General features: G+C 42.4%; 1 protein-coding gene across 1 annotated transcript in view; it reads left to right on the top strand.

Annotated features, from left to right (window-relative positions):
- Positions 1 to 334: 334 nt before the first annotated feature.
- Positions 335 to 5,548, top strand: part of LOC114647608 (UPF0692 protein C19orf54 homolog) — a 33,071-nt gene continuing 27,857 nt past the window's right edge. Inside the window, exons 1-2 of the mRNA XM_028796217.2 lie at positions 335 to 417; positions 4,607 to 4,666. The gene's annotated coding sequence lies outside the window, so the exon portion shown is untranslated. The remainder of the gene's footprint in view (positions 418 to 4,606; positions 4,667 to 5,548) is intronic.

The following is a 5,548-nucleotide window of genomic DNA, read 5'->3' as shown; positions in this document are numbered from 1 at the left end:
TTCAAACTGATTGGTGAATACTAGTGATGAACGGTTGAAGATGCCTGGAAGAACCAATAAAAATACGTCTCACTATCTACCATCGTGCATTCATTGGTCAATCACTAACCTGGAGTGCTCGGTCAATTTTAGAGCCAAAATGGCGACACAACGTTCCAAAATGCTTACTGTCGTGGTTATAGTAAATGTACTATTAGAAACAAATCCCTGTTCACTTGCAAAATATACTATATTTATTTACTGCTGTATCATTAAAAGTACGTTGTATTTCAACACATTTTCCATGAACAGAATGTTACAATATATCAAAACAGTATCAGCACACCTCTGGTTGTACTCCGGTAGCATAATCGGGACACACCAGTCGGCGATCCACACTTGAATTCCGCAATGGGTGCACTTTTTGATTCTTTATAGGTAGGTCATTTGTAATTTAGGCACACGGAGTATCCGTAAAAATATTTGTCAAAAGTTATTAAGCGAGAGCCTTATTCTCACGTACAGTATATTAACCTTACCAAAATAGTTCTTTTTAATAAAGTAACGTTTTTGTAGCCGTTGGAAACATAAGAATTGTGAAACAGTCGAATGACCCGAGCGTAAAAGTCGTGAGCAAGTGTTCTGTAGAAGTCTGGCTACTTGCTGCGTTTATTTTAAACAGTAGTGACGCAAGTTGGTTAATGCTGACGTCACAATTGCACACATATAAACTAAAGTTTTCACTTGTTAGGCGTTTTGTAATAGCAAGGTCTAGTTCGGGATGTTATTATTACACCGTAATACTTGTATACTTTAAGAAGCGAAACTGCACACCTGCTTTAATAAACTAGCTTTGAAGATCCAAATTAGAACACTATTAGTGGGACCCAAGAAGAGGATTATTATCATAATGACAACAGAGTCATAAAGAGACATATAATAATAAAAAAGTAAACATTTTTGTTTCCTTTCAGGCACATTTCCCACATGAAAATTACTAGAAGAGAAAGGTGGAAAACCAATTGTTAAAACAACACTCACTCCAACCATTTTCCAAATCTGTTTATCCATAGAAGGGTCACGAGGCAACTGGAGTGTAATCCCAGCAAGACTCGGGTGTAAAGCAGGAATAGCCCCTAGAGGGGGCGCCACTCCATCGTAGGCTGACTACATACAAGTCAGTTTTAGCATTGCCTGTCCACCTAACCTCTCGGAACTGGGAGAGGAAACCCAACATGCATGTGGGGAGAACATATGACCAGGGCGTGAACCCAAAACCGTTATTATCATTGCTTGGCTTTTCTCTACATTCTTAATGGCTAACACGGTACAACACCCTAGTACTATCATTCCAAAAAGAAATTGATTCCTGCGGTATATCACTATCAGTGGAAATGCTTAGTGCAAGCGTTGATAAAGTTAAAGAGTCAGAAATTCTTGGAGTGCAGTGTGAGAATGTCATTATTTTTGGAAGGAGAGAATGTAAGGTAATGTAGCGCTAGTGCCATAATGGAAGCTGTGCTCATTATATGGCTCCTTTAGGTGTCTCGCTGTCTTTAAAAAGACTATTTGCCTTTGCCACATAAGATGGAATTTTGTTTGCAACTTTGCAGGGTGGCTCTTTTCACAGCTGCTTATTTACATGATGGAATGACATAGGTGACTCACCCCAGGCCGATGCAACTTGTCAGCCTGGCCCTCCCTTCAAAGTTGCTGACCCCATCAACCGCTTCCAACTCTACAAATTAGTCAGAAACAAGTAAGCCCGCGAATCGGAAATCCAAGAACAGCAATCAGTTTCTGTTCCGTCCGATATTTGGATGGATGACATGTCATGGAGGGTGGGTGCGTCTGGGGAAATGTCATTTAATTCAGTACGCATATCTGTACTAAAGTGGTTTCGTTTTGTGGAGACGTGATTCTGTTGCCTTTGCTGACACCGACTGCTGGCAGAGTGGAGCACAGCAAGTTTAGTTCACAGGTTGTGGTGTTCGTGTGCCAGCCACTGAGTCGGGGAAGCCGCTGGGTTTGAGTCTGTGACCGTTATGTGATCTATATTACTGGCACAGTGGATTAGAGCAAGTGTAGTGAACAGGTTGTGTTGTTTGGGCGCCACCTACTGCCTCTGGGAAGTCACTGCGTTTGACTCTGGGGCGTGCGCCATGGCGCAATATGCGCCTCGGTGGGAAGCTGCCTCGTGATGAAATATCATGGAGGGTATATACGGTGGTGTGGGCGGTCGCATCCGGGTGGCTGTACAACCTGGCGTGTACGCTTTACCTCAGGTGTAGTTCACAGGTCGTAGGCATGGTACAGTTTCCATTTCATGCAATAACCCTATTTGAACTAAAGCGGTTTCTTTGTGTGGGCGCCTTCGTTCACTGTTTGCATCCATGACTGTACAGGTTGTGTTGTTTGGGCGCTCACAGGTTGTGTTGTCTGGGCGCCACCTACTGACTCTGGGAAGCCGCTGTGTTTGACTCTGGGGTGGGCGCCGCCGCGTTTTGGGATGCTGCTGCGTTTGACTCTGGACTCTGGGGCGGGCGCCAAGGCCGCAGTGCGTCCGCCGTGCATAAATTAACTGTGGTTTAGTAAGATAGATTCTGAAGCGGTTGTCATTTCTGCTGCGGCCAGTGACAAAGGCACATCAGTAGGGGTTTTGAGTGCTTCGGTGTTAGGAGAAGACGTGTCCAATGCTGCACTTCTGTGCGGTGATCTGTTTATTACAAGTGAGCAGGCGGACCTCATTGTCTGCAGCTGCAGATGTGCTGGACTTTTGGCAGCTTTCCCTTGATTCTGAATTGGAGTGTGTGGGTCTGAGCATGTGATGGTACTTTTTATGTTATGTCAGTTTAGTTAGTCCGATTACATTGCAGCAACAGAAATTGGAAATCACTGTGTATATAGCAATAGTAATAAACCTAGAACCTGAAATTCATCCATCCATTATCCAACCCACTATATCCTAACTACAGGGTCACAGAGGTATGCTGGAGCCAATCCCAGCCAACACAGGGCGCAAGGCAGGAAACAAACCCCGGGCAGGGCGCCAGCCCACTGCAGGACGTGCACACACACACCAAGCACACACTAATGACAATTTAGAATCGCCAATGCACCTAACCTGCATGTCTTTGGACTGTGGGAGGAAACTCACGCAGACACGGGGAGAACATGCAAACTCCACGCAGGGAGGACCTGGGAAGTGAACCCGGGTCTCCTAACTGCGAGGCAGCAGCGCTACCCACTGCGCCACCGTGCTGCCCACTTAACATTCAGTGCCATAATATGATAGATAGATAGATAAGGCACTATATAATAGATAGATCTTTATTTGTCCCTTGGGGGAAATTTGGCTTTATACAGAAGCTCTTTAAATAAATACGGAGGTTCTGCCTCAGGAGCTGCTCATCCAATTTTACTCTGCAGTAATCCAGTCTGTTCTCTGTTCATCTATCACAGTCTGGTTTGGCTCAGCCACAAAACAGGACAGGAACAGACTTCAACGGACAGTCAGGATTGCAGAAAAAATCATTGGTGTTGATCTGCCCTCCATTCAAGACTTATACAGATCTCAAGTCAGGAAACGGGCAGAAAACATCATTGCAGACCCATCACACCCTGGTTACAACCTTTTTCAACTTCTTCCCTCTGGTAGGCGCTACAGAGCACTGTACGCCAAAACTACCAGACATGTGAACAGTTTCTTTCCTCAGGCCATCACTCTCATGAACACTTAAGTCAATCTCACAGCATCAGGGACAATACTAGGTAAAACCGGAGTCCAATTCCTTGTATGTGTACATATACTTGGCCAATAAAGATGATTCTGATTCTGTATACAGGTTGCTGCTCTTTGCACAATACCCGGAGTCACACCGTAATATTCAAGGAATACGTTCTTTCTCCAGTGTATAGATTATGCAGTATATGTGCAGTACTAGGGTGTTGTACCGTGTTAGCCATTATGAATGCTATGAGAAGTCAAGCAAAATGACACCTTTGATTGGCTAACTGAAAAGATTACAATATGCAAGCTTGCGAGGCAACTCAAGCCCCTTCTTCACTGTGGCTTTAAATTGCGTCTCACAGTGCTTATGGGCATCATCAGAACACAGCAAGAGAGAAAAGAATGGGAAGTTACAATACAACATGGTTTAAACAGAGACAAGAGTTTTATGGTCAGATATGAGGATTGTTTGTATCTCTCGGACTGACATGGACAATCTGTCTACAGACCACAATATATTGAAAAACTCATCAGAAACTTCCAAAGACTTTGTTGGGCAGTTATCTTATCCAAAGATCTTGCCTATACATTGTTCTCCTCTCTTGCTAAACAAATCTTATTCTGGAGAGGTCTATTAATTTTTTACATTTAAGATGTCTGACTTAAAGGTTTTCCAATGTTGTATCAGTCCTGGTGTCTCTATAAACACGGGGAATTCCAGTCTCTCTATTACATCTGGCCTGAAGAAGGGGTCTGAGTTGCCTCGAAAGCTTGCATATTGTGATCTTTTTACTTAGCCAATAAAAGGTGTCATTTTGCTTGACTTCTCACTAGATGATATATGTTAAATGTAATAGTTCTCTAAATAAAACCATATTTTTTTGATTTTTCCTTCAGAGACCGCCCCCCTCCCCTGCTCCCGAAGCCGTGTCCCAGTGAGTGGTTTGCACTGCTTTGGTAAGTGTCCTTCTAAGTCTTCAGTCTGTTGTTCTACAAGCCAGGAAGAGATTTTTTTGAAGCTGTTTTGTGCTCCGTTCCCTCACCACCAAGGCCATGTCGCGTGTTACGCATCTCTTAATGTTCCACATGCACATTTTTATTTGAACCAGTTTGCATTTTCACTCTCTGTACCCACTGATAGTTTTTGTATTTGGTGGTCTGCTCAGGAGACACTAAATGGTTAATGATTAATACTTCATATCTTAACAGTCTGTGCAGAGTTTGCCCATTCCCTTTTGTGATTGTATGTGTCTGTTTTCAGTATCTTAAAGATGATTTTGGAAGTCCTAAATTGACTTGGCAACAGTGAGTTGGCCTTGCGATGAGCTGCTGCCCTGTCCAAGGTTGGGTCCTATTAAGTGTCCAGGGCTGCTGCTGCTGAACCCTTAAGCCCATTTAAGGGGAACAGTCACTTTTTTCTATCTTCTAATTGCAAAAAGCAAACAGTGCCTCTGTTTTCATATAAAGGTCCAGAAAAGAGCAGACCATTGATATCACTGGTCTAGTATTTTATTTTTTTTTTTATAATATTTTTATTTTATTAATTTTCATTGTAATCATTCCATACAAACAGATCAATTTATAACCCAACAAATTTGAAAACAAATCAGACCCCACCCCTGAGAAGGAGAGCTTAGCTAAAGGAAAATTTCTTTAAGCTTTTTAATAAGGCAACATTAGACAAAAGAAGGGGAGAAGTAAATATCTATATAAATAAGAGATGGAGAAGGGAGTTAAATGCAATAATAGTTATTTCTCTTATTCTAAAATAATATTGATTAAATCCTGCCATGTTTTGAAAAAATTTTGTACAGATCCTCTAACTGAAAATTTGATTTT

The sequence above is a fragment of the Erpetoichthys calabaricus genome, chromosome 1 (assembly GCF_900747795.2).
Source record: "Erpetoichthys calabaricus chromosome 1, fErpCal1.3, whole genome shotgun sequence".
Taxonomy (NCBI): Eukaryota; Metazoa; Chordata; class Cladistia; order Polypteriformes; family Polypteridae; genus Erpetoichthys; species Erpetoichthys calabaricus.
The sequence above is the reverse complement of the archived record's forward strand: the minus strand, read 5'-3'. Positions and strand labels throughout refer to the sequence as shown.